Genomic DNA, 15621 nt, shown 5'->3' on the forward strand with positions numbered 1-15621 from the left:
ATTGAGATGAGATTGTGGTAGTGTGCAAGTAGGCAGACAAAGGAATCCTTTCCGTCTGCTGCCAACATGCTAACAGGAGACAGGTGACTAGAATGGGGGCCACAATGGTGACGATTGTAGTGTGTGTCCATGTATGTGAGCACAAGAAAGGAGAACCAATTACAAAAGGATAAAAATTAATCAAGCTTAATTTAATTTTTTTTTAAAAGGCTGATAGGAAAGCCTCAAACTTTTGGACAGACCAAAAGATAGTTTTGTAAACACTGTAACTACAGGTGAAGCACAGGAATGGGTTACCTAGGAAGGTGGTGGGATCTTCTTCCTTAGAGGTTTTTAAAGGTCAGGATTGACAAAGCCCTGGCTGGTGATTTAGTTGGGATTGGTCCTGTTTTGAGCAGGGGGTTGGACTAGATTATCTCCGGAGGTCTCTTCCAACTCTAATCTTCTATGATTATAGGTGTATTTGGGCTAATTTTATCCAAAGTTCAGGCATGTTAGAATTGAGCTGGTTCATATCAATTATTCTAGTTCTGGCCCATCACTTGCCCCAACACGGCTATCTTGCCCTAGCAATTTCTTTTTGAGATTGTAGGCTTGTCAGGGCAAGGACTGAGTCTTCATCTGTATTTGTCCATTGCCTAGCACATTTTGGGCATTATACCAGTAAATAATAAACAGCGGCATAGAGGGCCATTACTGTACAGTACCAGTGTTCTCTGGAGTTCGTCAGCCCCTTACCGTAGAACGCTGCATTCTGTTTTTGTATTGAATAAGGGCAGCTCTAAATGGAGAGGTTCTGGCTGAACAATTAAAACACATACTAAGACAGTCCATGAACTGAGTGTTTCCTTAGAGCTACATTCCATTGGGGGGGGGGGGGGAAATCAGTGCTGAAGACTCAAAATTCCCTGGTTTTTTTTTTTCCCCCCCCCCCCCCCCACTGCAACAGAGTCAGTGAAAACCATAACAAATACTGGTTAAAAAAATATATTTCTTTCTCCATTTGAGAGATCAGTGGTTTTAAGAAAAACACTACACCCCTCTTTCTGCTCCATATGTTTCTCTTATTGGTTCATTTACACTGTGCTGTTCTCATAATAGCAGTTAGTACATCTTTTTGTCATTTTACCCTTCCACAGCCATTAGTGTTAGCCAGTGAGACGGCACAGCACTCCTCTGCCATCCTGGCGGAGCACTGCATCTCTTTCCCTGGCTGTTCCCCTTTTGACTAATGTTTGCCAACACTCATACATCATTCCCAAATTGGTCCAAATGAATTAAACACAGCTCTGCTTAACATTACGAGATTTAAATGGATTTTCTCTCTACAGGTCTGCCCCATAATTGGGTTTATCCATCTTGTTGAAGTACAGTTTACACTTGCTAACATCACGCCAATTCAAGCTACATTTTCTGCTCCAGTGGCAGGAGCGAAGCAGATTTGTCATCGGATCATAACAGGTAATTCAAACAACAATTAGTTTGATGACGGCCCGTATGTCAATGTCTGGTCCCAGTCAGCACAGCTCACACCCGGTGCTCTCTGTTCACTAAGATGAATTGTGCTTACAATTCTTCAATTTCAGTCATCAACAATACTTTCTGAAAAAGCTTAAACTCTATTGACACAAAACTGTCCTGTCCTCTAGCAAGAGGCGGGCAAATAATCCTGTAAAAGGAGCATATAGGCAGACAGCTGCCCGGCATAAAACATTCTTGCATTTGGTTGCATTGACACTAACAACAAATAGTTCAAGGATTGCGTCTTCTCTTCTTTACCTCAATTCAACAAAAAACTACTTAGTACTTACATAACACCATTCATCCAAGAAGCTCAAAGTGAAACTTGAAAGTCTACTCACAAAGCCCAACAGCCCTGTCAGGTAGATAAAAATGATCCCCATTTTGCAGATGTAAACACTCAAGCATAGAGAGATTTTAAGTCTTAAATGTTCTAAAGTTGCCACCAATGTTAGGTATAAGAGGAGACACTGTGAGCTTGATTTTTCAGACCTGCCGACCTCTTCCAGACCTGTCGAGTTCAGTCAGAGCTGCAAGTGCTCAGTACCCCTGATAATGAGGCCCAAGGTATCTCAAAGTGGACAGCCAAAAGCTAAGCCTCCCAGAATCAATGGCCACTTTAGAAAATTACATATGGTAGAAGAGGCAGCCAGCACCCCCAATTTCCAGTGGTATGTTCCAGTAGGCCACACCCATCAGCTTCAAAATATTTGTAGGCAGCTCACTGAAGTTTATTCATAATTTTGGAGACAATAAAACAGGAGGCTGGGCTATTATTTCTCCAATTACCTTTCAAAAGCATAATTTGCCTTTCAAAATCTCTCCCGTACTGTGAAAGGAGCTTTAAGAGTAAAATGAACATTACCCGTCATAAGCAACGTGATTCTAATCCCACACCCAGAAATTGTATTGTTCGTTTCCCTTCCTCCACACAAAGCCACAAGGTTATCTACTGATGAGGCATTTAGTGGTGTTTGACAAGAGTCATAAACCTTGGTTAATAATAAAGATAGGTAAGAGGATGCAATCATATACTTTTTTTTTATTATTATTATTCTTTAAGAAGAGAGGAGGAAAAATATTTTCTAACCTGGAGTTTCCACCATCCAGCAAAGGGATGTACATCAGCTACTGTCACTCTATCTGGAAAATCCAACCTGCTGGCTTAAAATAAAGGGCACTTTTTCATACTGCTTCTGCAAGTTAACCGTGTAAAAAATACAATTAAGACAAAAATCTGGTTTAAAACTGAAATTTGCTTGATCTTGATAATATGGTATAAACAAGATTTCTCAAAGCCAGGTAGACAACACTATAAAAACCTTATCAGCCAGGGTCACTCTGTCTCTGGAAAGGGATGGAGAAGATTTTTTTTTTTTTTTAATTCTTCATGTAACACATATACCAACATGTAGGATATCCTCCATTCCAAAAAAAAAAAAAAAAGGTGGGCACAAAAACTATTAGTGATGGACCAATGGAAAGAAAAGATAAGATATTATAAACCTAATGGATCCTGGAAAATGGAGACCTGCTCCCTCCCTATTGGTAACTGTGCTGGTCTTTAATTTGTAGGAAGTGATCATTAGAGTGAGCAGAAAACTGTATCCAAGGCAACATACATGACAATTTAACTTTTCAAACACCTTCACTCTGCTTTGCCCCAGACCTATGTATTTTCCTTTCATTTTCACTGTAGATAACTTTTGTTATTTATTGCTATACAGCACCATAGCTGTACATAATGCTGAACAGACAAGTAAGAGATGGGGGCCAGATACTCTGCTGGTATAAATCAGCATTGCTCCATTGACTTCTGTGAGGTTACCCCAATTCACACCTGACTCAAGGAGTTTACAACCTAGATTAATAATATTTAGCAATTATATATTCACTTTTCCATCGTGTCTCTAAACTATTTCAATTGTAACCACTGGAAGCTGTCCCTCCCCTTCAACTCCTTCTGAAAATACCAGTTGGGCACTCATCCCACAAACCACACCTCTGCTCCCCACCCCTTTGAAGTGCACATGCAACTGAGCTCTCAGACAAGTTGGGTGCAACCCAACACCAGCTCTGAAAAATCTCCAGGGGCATCAACCTCTACTTGAGCCCATCATCTGGCTATTTGCACCTGTCCAAGCTTTTGAAAATTTTGCCCTAAACAACTTTCCCCTCGTGTCTCTTGACTCTCAATCGCCCCGCCCACTAGGCCATGCAGCCCCTTAGAACTCAGTATTATCTAAGGAAAGATGACAAGAGACCTAAGACTCATATGAGACGTCCCACTGAAGTCTATGGCACTATTTGCGTGGGTAAGTGTTGCAGGAGTGGATCTGTACCACTTTATAAGGTGAGAAAGTTGCCTGTATTTATACTACACCCATCAGTTTAATTACCTTTGAAAATTCTTATACATTTGCTTAATTTCTGCTAATATGGTGAGAGAATGAGGGTCAGGATTCCTAAAGGAGCTGGGGAGAAAGGGCACAGGTCACCGTTTGAAAGTGTAATAATGACTTTTTGGTTTGGTAATATTGGTCCTGACACCTAACCGCATGAGGATTTCAACTCTTCCAGCCAGTCACTGACAGCCAAGAAATGCCCTCCCTCTCAATCATCACTTAAAGTAATAAATATTTATAAGTTGCATGAAGCCTGGTTGCCTAACAACATGAGGCTGAACACTGAAAAAAAATAAAAGCCTAATAATCATAACACAACACAAGGAAGAAATAGCACCGGCATTCCATAAAATCTGAAAAACAATGGGAAAGTTTTTCAATCTGGCCAAAAAGAAAGCCTCAGATCTGCTTTGCTTTATAGGCAACTCCCACAACAGAGGCTTCCCCTGCTCTTGAAATTATATTATGGTATGGGAACAGCTCCAGGGATGGGACATAGGTGTCAGGTTGACATTCTGGCACACACAGGAAGCTAGTGTTGATGATGTTTGCTACAGACTGGGGTAGAACATAGCAGAGTTTATGCAATGAGCAGGAGCTGATACAGGAGACCGATAAGTGTGGACTTTTTTTTTTTTTTTTCCATTTAATAAGTCTCAGATGTCCCCAATAATCAGTGTAAAGCCTTGAGGCCAAGTAGAACAACACATCTTTGTAACTGAGTGGGTCCTGGGAGCTCCATTGCAAATCAGATGTCATATCTATAGATCAGACTGTAGAAGCCAATTAAGCAAAGGTTGTTCTATTCCAGTTTGTTGTAGTGCTCCCTCTTCCTGCTCTTCATTAACAGACTATAAGGATGGACATTTGGCTCCTAACTTCATTGGCTTATAAAACTCCCTGCTTAGGGTATATGCCATGGTAGATCATGCAAATGCTTTGGCTCTGAAAATAGACAAGGTGAGACGTATCACAAAGCTGTGGACTACTACCGTGCGGACATCAACATCATACACTGGCTAGACTCAGAAGGTATGGAAAGGACGTTTTCTTCAAAGGGGTACAGGGGAGAATCTACCACATCACTCTCAAGAGACCCAAAAGTTTCCAGACAATCCTGTCCAGGTCCATAAAACAACCTTCCTTCTTGATGCAGAAGGCCAAACAGGGCTCCCATTGGAGATGATCAAATGTTACTCATAAAATATTTGGTACAGGGATTGCTACAGAGCCACATGCAGTACCTCCTCACCAACATGGTCAAGCTAACTGCCTCTGTCCAAAAAACTGAGCAATCGGATTTGGGAATCTCATCTAGATCTCTTCTAGTGGAGTGAAGAACATAAATGGGGGCAAGATGCCACCTCTTAAGTCAATAGCAAAACTCCCACTGGCTTCAATGAGACCAGGATTTCACCCAGGGCCACACCAAAACTGCCCTGGGAGAAGACAATTTGTCTCACTGCTTAAATGAGATGCCAAAAATTTAGCAGAGCATCCATAATCACTCTTAAATGTCGCCCTTTATTACCTAAGCACAATGGTTTTATCATTTATTTCTCGAGTAAATGGTGCTTAAGTTGAGCAGGCAAGTGGATTGTTCCTGTATATTGATTAGCCAATATAAATACATTTAAAAGGCTGTCAGGCTACAAACAAGTACTACCAAGCTGTCCAGCCTCCTTTCTCATCTGCCAAATGAAGTGCTCATTTGGACAGAAAGCTGAACTTTCTTTCCACCTGCTCTAGGAAAGCAAATTAAACAAAAAAGGAGGTGAGGACTAAAGTACATTGCAACAATATGAGCTGTACAGAATATTCCAAAGGTGACTTATTTTCCCCTTCCCACACATACACACCCACATAAAGTCTCTGCTGAAATCAACTGCAAGAGTCACAGATTACAACTGGAAAAGCATCACACCCTGTCCAACCAGGTCAAGAGAGAGACTCAATACAGGACATGAAATATTTAATGGCACTGTTAAATGATTGCATTTATGCCATACAGTCATGATAACAATGGAATAAAGTTCATTTATTTCTGCAACAAACTAAAACTATATTTAGGCTGCACTTTTGGCCCACTGGCTTGAACTCTGTTCAATAATTCATTTTCTATCATCATCAAACCACGCAAGCAGGTTTCAAACAGCCATCATTTGCGGTCCTTTTGTTTGTTTGTTTGTTTGTTTAAATCTTCTGCAAAAGGTGTTTCCTTCTCCCCCACAACTGTGGGTCGTGTAAAAGCAAGGATTTAAAATTACATTGTTATAGTCACTCCTGAAGCAGTGAGAATTTTAATGTCTGATGAGCTAAGAGAGCTAGAGAAACAAGCTGTATCCTATTAGAGAGCTGGGATTCCAGACTTTCCAGTGATATGTACAGTACTGGTATCTAGCTGTAGGGTTTTGCAATATGTCGCATCTTCAAAGTGCAATGCCCTGATATCTGGGAAAGCTACATTTAAAATATATATTCTAATATGTCTCTCACACTCTCGTCTACATGGTACCAAAGAAAGCTTGGTTTTATAGATGGCAAGCAACAAAAAAAATATTGCCAGTATCAATAAAAGTTTGGTTTAAAAAAAAATAAACCTTACTAAGTGTGGTATAAAACTAGTTCACAGTCTGGAGGTGCTAAAAAAAAAAAAAAACCTGACTGGCTCTCATTTAGTACGGTCTGCACAGACTCACTGGTGGATTCGTCTCTTGTAAATAACATGGCCAGCCGAAACTCATGCCAATAAAACCTTTATACCACCGGATGGTCTATATTTATCTGTGGATGGATCCATTAAAATCCTTTCTTGGTTTGTTATTCTTCTGAATCATCTGTAGGTTAAAGCAACAAAAGGAAGAGGGAGGAAAAAAGAAAAAGGGCAAAAAAACACTACTACACCAATCATATGTTTTTCAACAGGACATTTAGATTGTTTATAAAATGTGGAGAGTGGAAATTCATGCTTACTTTAACAAGATTTGGCACATCCACACTGCTTTTTATCATTTCCAAATTGAAAGTAAGGCAGCAAGGACGTCAGAGAGACAAATACAGAAAGCAATGTTGTGTCACACTTTTATACAAGGCTCGAATACATCTATAGAATCTTTCTGACGACACTCACATAAACATTAGACTTGGGCTGCGTACAGAAGATTATAAAACATAGAGGGGAAGCTTCACATGTGATGTTCAGTGTCATGCTACCAAGGGTTATTTTGGGATACAGCTTAGGAGGACAGCAGGGGGTAAAGACTGATTAGATTACCTCAGACCATATTTAAAATAGCATGGGCCCTCACACTCCCCAAGATCCTTGTACAGAAAGTCCCTTTTGCAAGTGGATTGGACTCGGCCTGCATAAAAAAAGGGGGGTGGGGGGAGTGGGAAGGGAGGAGCTGCCACTTCTGTAGTGCTGTCCCCATCTTGCTAAGACCTGGATCCAGAATCTGTTCTTGGGGTGGAGACACAGTGCATGGACATCACTTCAAAGGCCCACATTTGTGCAAGGGATATAAGGGGCATTAGAGGCAGCATGACCGTTAGCATGGAGCCTTTTCATGCTGGGCATCTGTATGGACAGTTGTCCTCCTCTGGTAGTTCCCTGAGATCCACGCTGTTCCCCAATGGCTGAACCCAATGCTTCTTTTAAGAGGAATGGAGGATGATGGGAAACTATGCAGTGGGAGAACATTCTCTGCTCTCAAGCAGGATTTTCCATGTGAGTGGTTGTTCCCTTCCCCCCTGCACACACCATTGCCAAGCGTGGTGACCAGAAATCTGAGCACACAAAATGCTTAGGGAAAGATGGCATACAGGTATTCCACAGATGGTCTTAAACAGGCATGTCATAAACAATCCTCTATCAAAGCCAGACTAAAGCCAGCAAACACCAAGACACAATTAGCTACCTACGTGCATCACACAACATCCAAATTTTAGAAGAATATTATAATCTTTTTTAAAAAATTCCACCTTATTATTGTCACCCTTTGATGATAAAGCTAAATTACAGCTGGAGGACATTTGGCTTTGTTGGACTACACTAACATATCAGGGATTCAGACAGAATCAATACTGAAAACATTCTGGTTTTGTGTATCTAACAAAAGTCTCTGTTTGCCCACATGGGCATCAAGCCTTAGCAAACAATAGCTGAGAGAACAATGCTACCTGTTCATGGAAGAATATTAATGGTTTTAAATTTCTGAGCACTGTGCTTTGTAATGCACTCCACCCTCCTTAAAGAACTATCTTCAAATGGCCTGTTTAGTGCCAGGTGGTTCAATGGAAACCACTGAGTGTTGTCTATAAAAGGTGGTTCGGCTTTAGCAGAGAATCTAAGCAGAGGCAGACAAGTTCCCCAAAAGTACCTTAGGAAGCCATAATAAAATGATTATTCAGGCACTGAATTGCATCAGTGTCTTCTGTCACCAGTTCCACTGTGAAAATCAGTGTTGGGGTTTCCCATTAAACCTCTTCCAGTCCTTGCAGAACCTCTTCCAGTCCTTGCAGAACCTCTTCCAGAACCTCAAGCACCTGATAGGATCCACGCTGGTGAACCCTTGGGGTCTACAGTGAGTTTTGACATACAAGGACTTTATTTTAATTTTTGCGTTAACAAAATTTGCAAAACATTTACTGAAGCACATTTAAGGAGGCTTAATGTGAAAAATCTAAAAATCACCTTGAAGAATTGTGAGCCAGATTATTAAAACGGAAAATATTTTTAAATATAATATGCTTGTCACCATTTATGATGTTTGCCTTTTGCTTCATTTTCCAGCAAACTAAATAAAAATCAGCTTCACTTCAGTTTAAATTCAACTCCCCTTTCAGGTTCTCAGTGCCACAAGATTCAGGTCACAAATACTGCAATGGGAGGGTTGTTCGTTTAAAGTCATCTATTTCCATGGCAACTTTAAAAAAAAAATTTATGGAAACATTTCCATTGGTCTTAATTTGGGGGGGGGGATTTAAATTTTAGACCAAATTTGAGTTGGCAGAATCCCTTCACGTTGTAAAGGTCTTAAAATATTTTTCCCCATTTTAATATGCAATTTTTGCACTTAATTCCAAATTCCTACCTCCTTCCCCGCCACCTCCTAGGGCCTAAACTCTGGATTTTTCTACAGCATTCAAACATTTCAGCACTACTAAAACACAGTTGCATCACACCCTCTTGGTCCTGATCCTGAACTGGTATTAGCTAGCATGGAGGCGTGGCCACAGAAGATGGTGTTCCATGCACTGATCACCTCGCCCACTCAAGCACCCCTCCTGAAAATCAACCAGACTTCTCACATGCATAGTTATTTAACTGCTTGTTTGTGTGACTGGGGCCTAATCAGGATTTTGGGAAGGTTTACCAAGCATGACAACAGCCATCTAAAAATATTAACTATGGATTGCTATATTCAAGAAATGTGTACTCATGTAATATTGATATGGCTATACTTCAAACACCTAATATATACATACTGCACCAGTGCAAAATGGGGATTGAAACCAGTGGGATTTACATTAATTTATCAGTGTAAAACATGGTGTGGCAAGCCCAGTCTCAGTGTGGGTGTACTGCACCAGTGTATTAGTGTTAAGTAATAAATAAATAATAATAAATCCCAGTATAGACAGGACCTCCAGGTTGTAGCATAATGCAGCCCTTTCTCCCACAAACCTGCCATTGGCTATAGTGGGAGATACACAGGAAAAGACAACTGTCTGATTAGGAAACAATATAGTAATTTACTCAGCCAACTGCATGTGCTAGAAACAAAACCATCCCAACGGTTTGCAATTTACTGTGGCAATCAATTCTGTTTAAAAGTGCTATTAAACATTTCTGCTTTCCAACATGTCCCTACTATCTTCGGGGAGCTCTGTTTTTGGGGGCTAGTATAGTTCTTAAAACACTCAGTGGAGAAATATGCCCATAGTGCACCAAATTACTAGAGCTAATCAAATATTGAGGGTGGTTGAAAAAAAATGAACATTATTTTCAACTCCTAATGATTGCTGGATTGAAGAATGCTCCAACCTTTATCATTCACTGTTTATTAGCATTTAGGCAGATGGATTTCAAGCAAATGTTTGGAGGATGGTCGTTCTTCATGTGAATACCCATTTTCACATGCAAACAAGCGTATCTGTGCAAAAACAAGAGGGGTCACTATTCATTATTCTTTTGTTTAAAAAGTTTCAGTCACCTGACCAATACCATGCTACTTAGGAGAGCAATCACTTATCACAAAGAAGAGCAAATTGTTAGCAAACAACCCACAGGCTGAAATTTTGTTGCATGAAGTATTCAGCAAATACTGTATCCATTCGTAACCATCAAAATTCGTTCCTGAACACGGAGGAGGAGGAGGAGGGGCTGAACAGACTAAACTAATCTGATAGTTTGTTTGCAAAGAATAATTTGACCAGGTATTTATTTTTTTAAATATAGCTCTTCACACTTCAGATGTCACAGACATTTTATGTAACAGGTAAATACAATGTCTCTGACTTAAAGAGCTTACAGCCTAGCACAACAACAGAAGATGACAGCAAAGAAAGGGGGGTTGAAGAGAGTGTATGGAGACCAAATGATGACTTGGAAGATTGGCAATTAATTATTTTTTTAAATAAATTCACCCAAATGTAATTCCTTTGGACTTTCATGGAGTTACCCCTAAAATGAGTATGACCACTGCAATACATACATGAATGAAGTTACGTAAACTACATGATGCTATACAATCAGCACAACAGAATCAAAGTAAAGTTCTGAGGTTCAGATTTGAATTTTCTTGCCTTTTATGGTGTGCTTTTATACACATAATGTAAGAGGGAGGGGTTTGTTACACACACATCTGTCTTGTTTAATAGAAGTTCCACTTCTGAGGTAGCACCAGACACCAGGACATACACCAAGCCTACTTAACCACATATTTTTCCATTAGCCTGAATCCCATTCCCTGTATATGTGGAAGCAGAGAAAGAACTGACATATATAAGTCCCTCTTGATTTGAGGCAATGGAAAAATGCCTTAGCTAGGAGCCAAAGGACTTGATTTTGTCCCCACCGGAACCAATGGGAGTTGTGCTATTGATTTCCATGAAAACAGTTGATGGCCAAATTCTCATCGTATTTACTCAGTTTAAATCTGGTGTTCATGACACTGACTTCTGTTTAGGTCAGAATAAACTGCCGTTCTATTCCAACACTTTCGGTTCATACAAAAATGAGTCATAATTAAACCAGAACACTAAGACAATCAAGCCACAAATTTTTAACACTATTTCTGTGTGGTTTACTCTGAAGAGTGACTCTGCAAAAAAAAAAAAAAAAAAAAAGGCACGTGGAGGAGTTATCTAATGTTTATTTCTTTTCTGTTTCCATTTCAAATGTACTTAAAATGAATTTCCTCTTTTCCTCCTTCCCCAACTGTCTGCCATGCAATTTTAACCTGGGATCTAAAAATCAAGCTGGATTCTTTCCTTCTCACACTCACTCCCTCACACCTAGTAACAGAAGACCCTGAAATCCAAATTTTGGCCTCAGTTAGACCTGTGAAACCCCAGACTATGCCCTTAATTATGCCTGTGGGTTTGTACAGGTGTAACTGACACACCCTGTAATTGAAATTTAACAAACAATTAATCTAACTGACAAAGAAGAAACAAAATCCAATTCACTGGAGTGTTACTGGAGCAAGTAGCAGTAAAAATAGATTTTACAAGGTATTTAGGCACCCGAAGATGGAGACAGGCACCTAGTGGTATTTTCACTAGTGGGCTCCTAATTCCCCTTGAAATCAGGGCCGCTGCAGGGGACTCAAGTATTGGTCTCTCCTGTTCTCTTCCTGTGGTATTTTCATTTCCTGAGGACTGAAATGTTTTGGTCTAAACAAATATCTTTTGGCTTAATATAGGGGTAGCTGGGTGAAATTTAATGGCCTGTGACATACAGGAGGGTCAGACTAGATTTGATGGTCCTTTCTGTCCTTCAACTCCGTGAAACCTTTAAAAATCTGTCTCTAAGCTACCCAAGTTAGCAGATGCTAAATGGCACAAAGAACAGACGTGTCATGTAATAAGGTTTCATTTTTACAGAGCTGTTCTTCAGATAGGACTGTACTTTAACATGATTGCAGGGAGTTAAGATGACAAACATTTGCCCCTTGTTCTCAGCATCTCTTTTGTATACCCTTTGGTCCTTTCCCCACCCCCCACCCCCCATCCTCCTTACCCCCACGATTACATACTTAGGCCCTGATCCTGCTAACACTTATGCTCGTGCTTAACTTTACCCATGTGAGCATCCCACTGAGTATTCAGGTGAGTAAAGTTAAACACATGTGTGAGTCTTTGCAGGATTAGGACCATACATGTGAGATGAACTCCCCTGAAGAGAAGCATCTTATTTACCTTAAAACTACTTACTGCCACACATTAAAAAAAAAAAATCCCCAAAACAGGCAGAAAAGCAAGACTGTGAAACAATACTGATCATGCTAGTTGATGTAGTTGATGTAGTAGGGGCTCTGTTGCACTGAATCACCACGTGAATTGCAACCAATGGCTGCTTTTACAGGCTGCGTAACATGCTTTGCAACTGAATGAAGAACTGTAAAAAAAAAAAAAAATCAAATAAAAGCTTTCTGCTGTCGTCACAAACTACAGGACCACCTCTCAAGCAGTTTATGAAGAGAAGACATCCGCTTCCTCCTTCCATATCTAAATGGAGCCATGGCATTGATTGCAGATGCACATATTATTATTTGTTACTAGGTTTAAAATGACCATAGTAATCCAAAGTAAAGGGAAGGCTATTCAGTAACCAAATATAAGATATCAAGTTACCCTGAGGGACGCAGAATTACTACAGTGCATATGTAACTGAAGAAGCCAGCCATTACAGAGAAATTATCAGATTATAAAACACAAGGCATTGGGTGCAGGAAAGCAGCATTAATAGAGGCCAGTAAATTGCAACAGGTATATCCAAATAAATGCCATGTTTTTGATAATTGGACCCATGCATATTGAGGACTTTCAGGCTGGCAGGCACATCTTAACTGCCTTAGGGGGTAGCACATGTTTTAGACTAAATTATATTATAGATCTTATGTAGTAGAATGTATAATTACTTATACAGGTCATGACAACGAGTGAGCAAATGAGCACAATTACCAGGATCACCTATTCCCTGCATGAAATTCCAAAGGAAATTCCCCTTGTGCGTACTTTACCTTGGAAATGTTAAAATCACTAGATTCATATTACCAAAGGCATAGACAAGCAGAGTGCTACAAAAAGTGAAGAGAAAAAAGCATTTGCTTTGAGAGGAACTGCATTCAGAAATCCAGGCACTATCCTTTCACAGGCTGGACAGAGCAGCTGTTTTCACACTGAGAACTTGCACATGAACAAGTTTTCACAACCTTTTGATGCAAAAATGCTGCCTTTGCTCAAAATAACAAATCTGATTTTGCTAAGAAATGGGTCCAGGGTCTAACTAAAAACTGGTCCATTTCCAATGGAAAATGCCAGATTTTGCTTAATAAAACCCCTGTATATACATTAGTCAGTTTCTTTTTGAGGTAACTGGCGTATTTTCCCGTTTCCAATGAAATGTGACAAGTGTCTTATGTCAAGAAATTCTGGACTTAGTTACAAGTATTCTACTCTTCTCTACTTGAAGGTGTACCTAGGTCCTGATCTGATGTAGGTCCTGGAATGTAGTAATCAAATACTTTATTCACATGAATAAGGGGTTGGGCTGCTAATCCACTTACTTTATCTCACATGAGAAATCCCATTAGAATCATAGAATATCAGGGTTGGAAGGGACCTCAGAAGTTCATCTAGTCCAACCCCCTGCTCAAAGCAGGACCAATCCCCAGACAGATTTTTTTACCCCAGTTCCCTAAATGGCCCCCTCAAGGACTGAACTCACAACCCTGGGTTTAGCAGGCCAATGCTCAAACCACTGAACTATCCCTCCCTGAAAGTAAGAGAGGCAAGATTGGTTCCTTTGTCCCCCGACTTCCTTGTGGATGCCCCCAGATCTCCCACCGCTCCAAAAAAATGCTCTGTGGAAAAGGCTGTATTATCTCTTCCTGGGAATCTCTGCAGAGCTGGAAGGGGGAAAGGAAAATGTGTGCCCACTCCATTCCCACCCTGCCTGGCTAGTCTCCACTCCCCCTCTCCTGGAGGTGGAATTTAAAGTTGGGGGAACAGGGTTACAGAGCAAGAGATCGGGCAAAGGTTTTTTTTGTGTATAGGTTCACCTGTGTATTTGGGGACAATGATGGAAGAAGGGGGCAAGACTGAGTTATTTAAGTTATACAGCACCCAAAAGCGGTATCACATAAATAATTAGAAAAAGCTCTCTACCCTGGAAAGATTACGAACTACAATGACAGATCCCTGCATGATTTTAAAAAAGGCTCTGCTGAAGCTCAGGCTAAAGCAGTAACAACAAATAAAATGCGAACAGGGATACATCTGTATAATTTATGCATGTAAGGTAAAATTTTCAAAAGTCACGAAGCAACTTAGGGTATGCCAACAATGCAGCAGCTACAGCCATAAGCATAGACACTTCCTACATCAACAGAAGGATTTTTCCCCCATAAATGCAATTAAGCCACCTCTCTGAGAGGCAGTAGGTAGGTCAATAGAAGAATTCCATGGAAGGAAGAATTCTTCCACCGGCCTAGGTGCATTTACAGTAGGTCAACCCAGCTACAGGTGTGAAATTTTTCACAGCCCTAAGCTAGGTCAATCTAATTCTTAGGGGCAGGCCTAACTTAACTCCCACTGACTCTTAATCTTTTCTTCCTGTTACTAACATTTACATTGCTGAATAAGCTATCCATTCTCCACGTGTGTCTGTACAGTGCCTGACACAACGGAACCCGGATTGAGGCCTCGGTACTACCAGAATCCAAACAACAATTAAAAAACAAACAAACAATCTGTAACAAATTATTTGACTTATTCCCAAGACCCAACCTCATGCAGCCTATGGGCCAGATCCTTCTCCCAATGAGATCAATAGCAAAACTCCAGACTGACTTCCATAACTCCAGACTGACTAGATGAAAAACTTTAAGGCACTAGCCCCACCACTAGTGCAAACAGTCCTTGCTCCTGCAAGCAAGCAGTCCTATTCAAGTTAATGACTTTTTGCATTAAAAGTCTGCTTAAAAAGACTGTTTGCAAGAGTCAGAAATTGCAGCACTGGGTATAAAATGATGCATACTGACTAAGAAATATGTTTGTTCCTAAGGCAAAGCAGAGACAAATTTCAGTCAGTGTCACCCTATTACAGTATATCAGTCCAATTAGAATACCAATGCAAGATAAAGCATAATGCCTGGAATTGTCACTAGAGGAAAAAAACAAATCAACTCTTGGGTTCATATAAAACAAGGACAATTTAATGATGAGTAGTCGAAAATGTGGCCACACACGCACACACTCCTTCACATACACAGAAGCAGTTCATCAAAAGTGAATCACAGAGAGAAAGATGAATTTGAACCCTTTATCCCCTGTCCTTTATAAAAGCTGCCACTCAGTAAACGGAGATTGCTCTAATTACTGTGACAATTCTGCACCCCGTTCAAACAACTTTTGTGTTCTGGACAGGTTTCTCTCCGAGTTTGAAATTCTTGGCCTGAGAACCACT

General features: G+C 40.3%; 1 protein-coding gene across 32 annotated transcripts in view; it reads right to left on the minus strand.

Annotated features, from left to right (window-relative positions):
* The window catches only part of TCF7L2 (transcription factor 7 like 2), a 201945-nt gene that overhangs the window by 174731 nt on the left and 11593 nt on the right, over positions 1–15621 (minus strand). The gene's annotated exons all lie outside the window — the stretch shown is intronic.

The sequence above is a fragment of the Trachemys scripta genome, chromosome 7, assembly GCF_013100865.1.
Source record: "Trachemys scripta elegans isolate TJP31775 chromosome 7, CAS_Tse_1.0, whole genome shotgun sequence".
Classification (NCBI taxonomy): Eukaryota; Metazoa; Chordata; order Testudines; family Emydidae; genus Trachemys; species Trachemys scripta.